Below are 10457 nucleotides of genomic sequence, written 5' to 3' on the forward strand. Positions count from 1 at the left end.
GAGTTTGATTTTGACATGAAATAAAGCGGTGATATCTAAGTGACAGTTGTTTTCTTACTTTTTAATTAGTCTTCCCATTAACTGTCTTCATTCAGGCCAATTTGACGAGAACGTGCTCGAAAACGAGGTGGGATTTATCTTGCACCAATCATGTCTAATCGTAACCAATCATATCCAATCATAGCGCGATGGAGGCACTGCCTCCTCTCACGTGACTTTCCCCCATTCATTCTCAAATACCCCCCATTAAACCCACTGCACGCTTTGGGTGCTCTGCTTTGTTTCTATGAGCTGAAGGGAGGCACAAGAGAAGCAGACTCCCCGCTGTAACTTCACCTGCGGGAGTTGCTGTTTGACATTGTTTCTTTAGAAAAACGAGTGTCTTTTACACTTTTTACTGTCAAATTTTGTAACGTTTGCATTGTTTTAGTTTTGTAATATCGATTATTTTCTCATCCAGGTTTTTTGAGTAGGCACTGCCTCCCTTGCCTCCTCGAAGGAAACGCCCCTACTATCATCAGCCTGCACCATCTAGAGTTTCACGCCAGAACTTTGTATAAATGAGTTGGCTAATGCTTTAAAAAAATGGTTACTACAGTAAAATGTCCAAAATCTGGATTTCCGTTGTGTTGTGGCTTATTTCTGTTGTGCTGTAGCTTGATTCCGCAGTGTTGTTAACTTGTATTTGCTTTTTTGTTTTTCATTTTGGAAATGAATGTTATGGTTGTCTTTTTCAGTAGCCTACCTTAAAATAACTAATTTGTGGGAGAGGATATAAAAAGGAAGGGGAAATATGTTATTCTGATCCACAGTCCATACAAGTCGACGGTAGTAATACACAATTTCGTTGTATGTCAACCCCCAATAAAATCTCAAAAGAAGAATAAGATTTTGTTGTGTTGTGCACTACTGGCCACTGCACTACATTAAAACAAGATTGATAAGGTAATATTATATCCATATATAAATTAGTAAAAAAATCTTAGTAAAAAAACAATGACAAACTAAATGTACTCCAACACTCCTCTGTCTCTCATAATGCTTCAGCTCCTTTGATTGTAAATCCATAACAACCATCAAATATAACATGAAGACACTGTGAGCTGAATTTTAACTGTGAAAAATCTTTAACCGAATCACCAAATAATCTTTTTGTCTTCATAAAACGTTATGTCTTCAAGGTTAGTAGACAGCTGGTAAAATGAAAGTTCAGTCAGTAAAGGTATTTTCATGGTCCAGAGTCCACAGTTGTTGTTGTTTTATTTCCACAATCACTTGAGATTTGAACAAACTGTATTTTAGCATTTTATATCATTATATAAGAACCATGCCATAATTTGCTGACGGCATTCTGATTAATACACCAATACCTTGTTATCTGCATTTTGTTTATGACAGCTAAGGACAGAAGCAAATAAAATACAGGTCTAGGCCTACAGTACTGTTACCAGCCATGACCAAAAGCTCACTTTTTATGATAAACTTATATCTGACAAGCATATGACAAGTAATTATGTGGTGGCCACACAGGCCATAAAAAATATGTCATGCACAGGTGCAGGATAAAGGTCACAGATACTGGTGCAGGACACAATGCCACACCCACTTTAAAAAGAAAAGTGCGACATTCAAACAGTTAAGTCTTCATCCGATGAATAATTTGGTCAGAATGTTGCATTGTTCAAATTTAAGTATTCAAGATTTTGTGATATATTATTGGTACACTGTAACATTGTTTGTATTTTTTACAGGAAAAATAATGTAAAAATGCATAATATGGTAAAAAAAAGAACTGCAGTTTAACATCATAAGTAAATTTACAGTAAAATACTGTTGAATGTATGTTTGACAGTATATCACTTAAAGAAATACACAGTTATAAGTTAAAACACACAGGCCATTATGTCATCTCCTAATACCTGAAACTTTTTCACCATATTTTTGTGATGAAAAATCACGGGCAATCACAACTCTTTTTTTACCATAAATTTTAAAGGATATTTTTTACAGTGTATTTTTTTATGTTAGCCTAAAGAGCAAAGAAAATTAATGCTGAAAATGGCAGTTGTTCAGGAGATATTATATTTGTGAACGAGTATTGCATTAGTATTGCATTTTGTGTATGAGTATTTTATCAGAACAAAGTGGAGATTACTGTTTTCTCAAAGCATCAAAGCAAACCTTGACTGTGGTCATAAACTTGTGCAGTGTTTGAAACCATGATAGCAAATAAAACAACAACATCCTCTTATCTTCCCATTATGAGTGAATGAGAAAATATGTTTTCCATTGAATAATTTAGTTGTATGCCAATCCCATTCCATAATAAATCATTTATAAATAAATACATATGGTAACATGGGATAAGTTGCACCCTGGCAGTTGACCCTTAATTTTTGCTCCTGACCATAGATGACACAAAATCTCATCTTGGTCAACAGCCTCTAATCTGAAGAACTGAGGGATCTCGATGGGTTGTTTATGGACAAAGGCTCAATAGATAAGTAGATGCCAGTCCGTTTAAAGATTTAAATACAAAATATAGCTGCAAGCAAAGATGACGGGGCCCAAGCCCCAGTGGCTTTAGGACAGCTGTTCATGGTGGGCAATGTGCATTTAAAGTGGGTAAATGTTCAAATTTAAGTATTTAAGATTTTGTAATATATTATTGGTACACTGTAACAATTGTTTGTATTTTTTACAGGAATGAAAAATGTAAAAAAGCATAATATATATATAAAAAAAAAAAAAAAACTGCACAGTTTAACATCATAAGTAAATTTTAGTGATGCACCGATACCAAGCTCCTGTACTTGTACTCATACTCGTAAAAATACCCCCTATACCAAAGACCGATACCTCACGTGACGTAACTGACAGAATTTTCCGTGCACACCGGCGGCAGCAGCAGAAACAATGTCAGCCTCAGAGGTGTGGAAATACTTCAAAATTAATTACGACAACACACGCATTGTGAACTGCATGCTTTCAATCACAATTCGTTATCGATTAGTGAAGGTGGGATAGGCAGAATCGCGCTGAATGACACAGACCAGAAGGGCTCTCTGTCGCGCGCACTCTCTCTCTTTCTTGCATGCGATCAGATGGCGCGCAATCAGTTCTGCTCATGCCTGAATGGTAATGCACACATAGTTGTCAAAATGTCCATCGTGTGGAGTATCTCACGTAAATACAGTTGGTTATGGCTTGAGTGGACGTAAACATTAGGGTGAAAACAGGATATGTGTCAGTATCCATGGATTCGGTCTTAAAGGGACCGTAGCCTATTTGTCATAAATGTTAATAAAACAACAAAATATGTTAAACAAATGTATACATGGTAAATAAACCTACTGTATCTGAAAAACAAGTTTATTTATTTTGTATCTCCATAGTATTTGCTGTATTGTTTGTAATTTGTTTGTACATTTCTTTTTATATAACAACAATTATATATATTGGTAATTATGCCCTTTGAAGGTTATTGGACACTGAAATTTTTGTTCTTTACGTTTGTGACAAGCACATAAAAATTATTACTTTTTTCATTAAAGTAATAATAAAAAAGCTGTCCTACATTCATTAGTCTCACTGTGTTGTGCTTGGAAAACTGCAACATCACCAAAAAAATAAAAAATAAGAGAGAGAGAGAGAGAGAGAGAGAGAAATTAATAAATGTATAGGTATCGGTATCGGTATCGGCGAGTACTAGAAAAAAAGGTATCGGTACTCGTACTCTGTCCTTATAAAATGGTATTGGTGCATCCCTATAAATTTACAGTAAAATACTGTGAAATGTGTGTATGACAGTTTATCACTTAAAGAAATACAGAGTTATAAGTTTAAACATACAGGCCAATATGTCATCTCCTAATGCCTGAAACTTTTGTACCATATTTTTTGTGATGAAAAATTACTGGCAACCACAGCTGTCAGTTTTATTTTACCATCAATTTTATAGGATATTTTTTTTTGTGTATTTTTTTTTATGTTAGCCTAAAGAGCAATGAAAATTTATGCTGAAAATGGCAGTTGTTCAGGAGATATTATATTTGTGAACGAGTATTGCATTAGTATTGCATTTTGTGTATGAGTATTCAACAGAATAATGTACAGATTACTGTTTTCTCAAGGCGTCAAAGCAAACCTTGATTGTGGTCATAAACTAGTGCAGTGTTTGGAACCATGACAGCAAAGAAAACAACAACATCTTCCTATCTTCCCATTATGAGTGAATGATAAAATATATTTTCCATTGAATAATTTAGTTGTATGCCAATCCCATTCCATAATAAATAATTTATAAATAAATGCATATGGTAACATGAGGTAAGTTGCACCCCGGCAGATGACCCTCCCCACCTTAATTTTTGCTCCTGACCATAGATGACAAAAAATCTCATCTCAGCAATTTTGATGAATGGCTACGTTATTTTTAATTTTGTCATTTCATCTGAATATTAACATTTGTCAGATTTAGTCAAGTTTTTTAAAAGTCAAGAAAAACAAATGAGATTTTAACTTTAAGATTTAAAATCAGAAAGTGTTTGAGTAGTTCTAACACAGAGTGGGCAGGCTATTCCACAGTTTAGGGGCAATAACAGAAAAAGCCTGATCCCCTCTCAATTTAATCGTGCCCTTGCCTTGGTCAACAGCCTCTAATCTGAAGAACTGAGGGATCTCGATGGGTTGTTTATGGACAAAGGCTCAATAGATAAGTAGGTGCCAGTCCGTTTAATGATTTAAATACAAAATATAGCTGCAAGCAAAGATGATGGGCTCAAGCCCCAGTGACTTTAGGACAGCTGTTCACAGTGGGCAATATGCATTTAAAGTGGGTAAATGTAAATGTAAGAACTTTGTCAAAATCGTTGGAATATGCCACATTTGGTGCCAATATGACTGTGAACCACAACAACCACATACATGAGATCATTTAAATTTAGATTAATTTCATGTCATAGGATGTTATAGGTCACTTTCAAATCAGCGTGATGTTATCATTTGCAGCTCAAAATTTTGTAAATCCAGAAGGATTTATCTTAAAGTATATTTTTGTTAACAAAATTATTAAATGAATTATATAAAACTATGTTGTCAGTGCACTACAAATGAAGTGGATCTATGCCTTTTATTTTATTATTCAAACTGATAGAGAAAGAGAAGGCCTAAGATATTTCTTATCCATTAATGTAGGCAAAAGCACACAGCAATGAATGGGTTAAACCATGCTGGCTGGTCCCCACAATGTAGGTGATCTCAGGTTTTACTATCCTTGTGGGAACTATTTGGTCCCCACAATGTAATATAAACCTGTACACACACACACACACACACACACACACACACACACACACACACACACCCACACACACACACACACACACACACACACACACAGAGAGAGAGAGAGAGAAAGTTTAAACAAACAAACATTTAACTGTGACAGAACGTAGTATTTAATAATGTCTAATTATATATATATATATATATCCAAGTGCAATAGTAAATAAAAGTAATTATGTCTGAAAACACTGTTCTCAGCAACAAGGCTCAAGGCTCAACCAGGGTTTATCAACCCTGTTTAAAAACCTTTTTTTAACTTTATTTGTATTATTTTAAATATAAATAAATGTTGTATAATTTATTATACAGAGGATATGGGACTCTTCCAGTTTCCCTTTTTGTCATTACTTTAAAGACCCCCTGTGGTGAAAATCAAGTTTTGAATGTTGTTTATATGTCTGTGTGGTGTTTTTAATATGCTTTTGCAAACCATGTGCAAATTCATCAGTCAATGCCATTCTTGAAAGACAGTCTCAAAAACGCGGTTTGAAATCGCCATTGTTCTCTACATCACAAATGAAGTTGTTATGAAAAATCGGGTATAATTAGCAATATAGTGGTTGAATTATGTATATGATTTATATAACAATGTTATGATGAACTATATGCCTTTCTCCACTGACTTTCTATGATGTTCAGAGTGTCTCTAAGGATGCTGACTTTTAGAAGGCAGCTGTCTGATTCTGAGATGGCGAACAGGAACATGGTTTGTTTAACATTAGCAACACATTATTAGCTGTTTGAAAACATAGTCAAGGCAAATGCTAATCATATCAATTATGTTGTCCGATGTTGTAGAGAGCAATACATAAACCGCATCACCATTCTGAAACATCGGCTTGTAGACGACCCTGTAAATACTCATCCACTTCTTCTGAATCAGTTTCTGGTTCAAACATATACTGACATATATTTAAACATATAAAGGGGCTTTTGCACCAGAGGAACCTTTTCATAGTTGGCTGAAGTACCTCTTTTTGACGTTTTCGCACTACAGGAACTAGGAATGATTTTAGTTCAAGGAATTTCTTTTAGGGGAACTAAATTAGCTCCTACTTCAGAGTAGGGTCTAAACCAGTACTATAGAAACACTACCAGTGGCATAAGTGTATGTTGATTGGTCAAATGCATATGAAACACCCAGCACCTGACATTTTTAAAAAGGAGTAAACATGCTTACTCCACAAAAATTTAGAGCTTGATTAAAAAAATCTACATTAAAACAAAAATAGCTGAATTCCTGTTTATCGGAGCTAATGACTGTAAATCAGAAAGCTGTCTGGCTCGATAAGAAAAATATATATGCCAAGTTTGGTGACTATGTAAAACTCATTTTAGTCAAAAGGTGGCGCTACTGAGCCCCTTCTACAAACCCATTTCTAGGCTTTGCCCATGTCTACTGGCCGACAACTCTGATGTGTGTGATGAGTTTCATGCAATTTGAAGTATGCTAAGAGTCTCAAAATCACCCAAAAAGAATATTGAAGTTTGATTTGTTTCCATGACAACAACATTTAAGATATCAAGAATCCTTTCACAGGTGTACATCTGCGGTGTCTTGACATTATTCTTACAAAGTTTAAGCAAATTGGGTAAAAATAAGAGGGCGATTTCAAAGCATTTTTGAAAGAGACACATTTCCTTCTGCCAATTGGTGGCACTATGACTTTGACTTTCACTAGTCACTACCATGTGATAGGCCTCCTACAACGAACACAAAGCTGAAGTTTCATCAAAATCAGTCAATATATAGAGAAGTTACTACACAGTTCCTGTTTGCTTTTTTTGCCAAACCATTCAAGATATCAAAAATTTGCTTGCAATTTCGCAATTTAGCATCCTCAGTGTCTTGGCTTTAAGCTGGCCGAGTTTGTTGGCAATCGGATGAATCCTCTAGGAGAAGCATATCAAATGCCGAGCATGCGTTTTTCAAACCCATAATAGCCGATTTCCTGGCCCAGGTGAAGAAAAAGTACACTTCTATAATGTACTTAAAATGCTCTTTTTCATGCACTAATTTTGTACTTAATATACTAAAAATTCTTCTATAGTACTTTAGATAATCTTAAGAACATCTAAGTGTACTCAACTGTGCTATTTTGAGACAGCATGAAATATGAACTAAAATGTGCTTTTAATATACTATCTCTGTATTTAAAAAAATATATATTTTGCTACCACTTGTAGTACACTGGGTTCAAATGTACTATAAGTAGTATCTAAATGCATTTTTTAAATACAGAGATAGTATATTAAAAGCACATTTAAGTTCATATTTCATGGTTTCTCAAAATAGCACAGTTGAGTGCACTTATATGTTCTTAAGATTATCTTAAGAAGTACTAAAGAAGAATTTTAAGTATATTAAGTACAAAATTAGTGCACGAAAATAGAGCACTTTAAGTATATTATAGAAATTTTTCATATGTTTGTGAAAAGGGGTGTGCAACAGAGCCCCTGAGAACAATAGGGCCCTTCGCACCATAGGTCTTGAGCTCTGATCAAAGAATCTTGAAATCAGTTCTATAATGGACAGGATGCCAATGAAGGGACATTAAAATTGTGGTAATATGATCACACTTGCATACACCAAACAAAAGTCTAGCCTCAGCGTTTTGCAACATTTGAAGTTGAGAAATAGATTGTTGGTTTATACCTACATAAAGAGAATTGCAGTAGTTGAGTCTGGTAGAAATAAAAGCATAAATTACCTTAAAATCTTTGAGGGAGAGCCAAGGTTTGACCTTTGCCAAGAGCTTTAGAGCTGGCTTTTACAACCGAGTTTGTCTGCTTATCAAAATTAAGGGAGCTATCAAATATAACAGCCAAGTTTTTTACAGATGGTTTATAAAAGCAAGACAACTGCTCCACACTGTAAACCCAGATAGTACTACTAACTTAAAGATTGAGTACAATTAAAGTCTGTTAAATCATTGATGCAACTTTAAAAATTAAATTTTCTGAACGAGGAGTTTAGTTTTATTTTTGTGTAACTCAACATTTTTGAGTAAACCCTTATACTTAAATCATTATTTTTAAGTTTACTGAGCGATATATAAAGTGACATCATGCATGTCACATCATTGTCGATGTTACCGACGTAACCAGCTTTGTCAGAAGAGTCCGTTCAACATTAAACTGAGTTGCAGCAGATTTCAAGTTCCCAGCATGCTTTGCGCCACACTCTGTAAAGGGGAATAAATGTTGGAATTGAATGTTATTTTGTGTGTTTTTGCACAAGATTAATACAGGGGAAGATGTGTTATTGTTTAATGTTCTGTTATTTTAGTATGTAAAGGTGATTCTGTGATGTTGAAGTTTTTACGGTTACCATCATGGTAAAGAATAGTGCCTGTGGTTAAGTCAAGAATGGGCTGTGAAACATCAAGGCTATATATTTGTTGTTGTTAACTAACACTTAACTGTAAAGATTAGGTGTTAGTTTATTCAATATTTCAATTAAATTGTAATTACTGAATTTGTGTAGTAGAAAATAATCTCAGTTGTTTATGAGTATTCTGAACTTCTTTGGGTTTTACAACCACTACATCAAAATAATTGAAAAATAAAAAACATTACGTATGGTAAACAAGTTTTATTTACAGTGGACTTAAACATTAAATAAAACTAAAATTTAAAAAATCAGTTTGACTTAATTGTTATTTATAATTATTCTTTACTTAAAAGATTTGAGTTGTTTTACTTAAGTTTTTTGAGGTAATCAGTGTCTACAATAATTTTGAGTACTCTGAATTTATCGGTTTTACAGTGCAGATTAAGACTTTGAATATCATACCCATTGGAAGGACTAAACTCAACAATCTCTGTTTTGGATTCATTTAAGTTTAGTTACATCCAAAGTTTTAGATCAGTCTAGCAAGCCAAAAGTTGTAACGCATTTGAATCATTCAATTTCAATGGCAGATATATTTTCAATTTCAAGATAAATTTTAATTTTTATCTGCAAAACAGTGAAATGAAACACCATGTTTCCTAAAAAATGGTGCCTAACGGAACCATATATAGAGAAAATAATACAGGATCTAGAATAGATCCCTGAGGGACACCAAACATGCTGCAGCAGAAGAAAATTCTCCAAGACAAACTGAGAAAAGGGTGTTTCCTTTAACCCCTCTACAATGTTCAAGGCAGGAGATGAGGATATTATGGTCTATGGTATCTAACGCTGCACTCAAGTCTAGTAACATGAGAATAGCATGTCCACAGTTTAAAGAATATAATTTTAAACTTTCAACAAAGCATACTCTGCGCTGTGGTATTTCCTAAATCCTGTCTGAAATATTTTGAATATGACTGACTGAAATATTACCCTAGTAGGTGCCATCTTACCCCCCTTTTAATATTTGACATTTTGTGCTATAACATTTAAATTAGCAAATGTTTCTATTTATTTCCTTTAATTACATATTGGCTGATGCATCATCATCATCCTGCACATGCTAAACGTATATCTAAATATGTTACAGTTTAAATGTAAATCAATATTGTCCTTAAGGGGGACATCTTCACCCATGTTACCTACATACATTTGTATATCTAAGGTGGTTATAATAGTCAAGATATTTTTTTTGTTAGGATGTTGACAAGAAATATCAGATGTAAAGATGACATTAATTGAATATCTTGAAAATAATCTTAGCTATGCAGGGAAAATAAAATCTCTTTTTCTAGGAGAATGGCCAAATTTATGTACATTATGTATAGTTAAGTAGTCATGCAAATAGATCTTATAGTATGTAAAGCACACACTGGTAATATATTTAAGGGAGAGACATACAACATGTGGAGTGCTTGAGTCCACAGGATCAGGACCACTGAGCTAGAAAGTATGCATTTGGATTTGTAGGGGTGTGGTGGAGAATATGGTGGCTCTGTGGGTTTGCTGTCATCTCCTAATACCTTAAAATTTGTTCACTATATTTTTATGATGAAATACTGGCAACCACAGCTGTCAGTTTTTTTTTTATCATAAATTAAATTTTCTTATAATATTTTACAGAGTATACTTTTTTTATGTTGGCCTAAAAAGCAATGAAAACTTATGCAGATCTTTTCAAATGTTCATCTTGAGCTGAAAATGGCAGTTGTGC

This window comes from Megalobrama amblycephala, linkage group LG3 (genome assembly GCF_018812025.1).
Source record: "Megalobrama amblycephala isolate DHTTF-2021 linkage group LG3, ASM1881202v1, whole genome shotgun sequence".
NCBI lineage: Eukaryota > Metazoa > Chordata > Actinopteri > Cypriniformes > Xenocyprididae > Megalobrama > Megalobrama amblycephala.